Genomic DNA, 1,095 nt, shown 5'->3' with positions numbered 1-1,095 from the left:
GCGTGTGTCTGCCAATGGCAGCAGGAGGAAGTGGCTGATGGAGCTGATGTTGGACATCTGCTTTCTCCAGACATTAGAACCTTTTGCAGGAGAAAAGACAATGACAGCTGAGAAGAGATTTCTCATAGAAGGGTCAAAGCCCTTTCTCACAGATCATTCCCTGCCACTAAGCACTGCCCCCCTGGTCTCGATCTAGGAGAACTTCCTTCATCTTGGCTGCTGTAGCCTTGATTGCTGCTGGCCAATGCTCACTGAGGAGCCAGACCTGGTCCTGCAGGACACCTGGGAGTCAGCCCTGACCCCCAGTAAGTGCAGGGGAACAGTGAGGGCAGTGGCCAGTCCTGGTGTTTGAACGTGGACAAAGAATCTCCTCCTAAGGCACAGGAGCTGCCAGGGTGAAGGGATGGGGATTGCAGGAGGCAGAACAAGAGATTCTGCTGCACCTGGGGAGAACAGGGGGTACAGTGAGGCAGGAGGATTGCAGGAGGCTTAGTGCAGACTGAGGGGAGCTGCTCTGTCCCTCTCTCCTGTTCCAGGCTGCCCTGGACTTGGACCTTTCTGAGGTCCACTCCCATGTTACCCTGGAAAGCCAGGAGACACTGCTGAGAGCAGAGGGATCCCTGGCACACAAAGTGGCTCCTGCCTTTCCCAAAGTCAGGGAGAGTTGGCTCATTCCCAGTCTGCCCTGCCCAGAGCTCCCCAGGGCAGAGGGAGCTGGGACACCCCATTGCTGTGCTCAGCATGCAGAGGAGAAGCCCAAGGGCTGGGCCTGAGCCTGCAGCTGGAACTGCCATTCCCAGAGAGCCCGTCAGCAATGCCAGGAGCACCTGGGCAAGGCAAGGAGCGAGAGAGCTGGGCCCTGAGGAAAAGCCTTTCCCTGCCCAGCCCTGCACAGCCCCTGCCAGGCAGCAGCAGTGCAGGACAGTGGCCCTCAGGCCCTGGTCAGCAGGGAATGGGCACATGGCAGGAGAGATGCCCTTCATCTCTGGGGCTGCTCTGCCGGCCCAGGAGGGGACTGAGGGCCCCAAGCCCCCGGGCTGAGGGCTGTGCTGGCTGCGAGGGGACACAAGAGCTGTGCTGCTCAGGGCAGTGTGT

This window comes from Hirundo rustica, unplaced genomic scaffold, assembly GCF_015227805.2.
Source record: "Hirundo rustica isolate bHirRus1 unplaced genomic scaffold, bHirRus1.pri.v3 scaffold_135_arrow_ctg1, whole genome shotgun sequence".
NCBI lineage: Eukaryota > Metazoa > Chordata > Aves > Passeriformes > Hirundinidae > Hirundo > Hirundo rustica.
The sequence above is the reverse complement of the archived record's forward strand: the minus strand, read 5'-3'. Positions refer to the sequence as shown.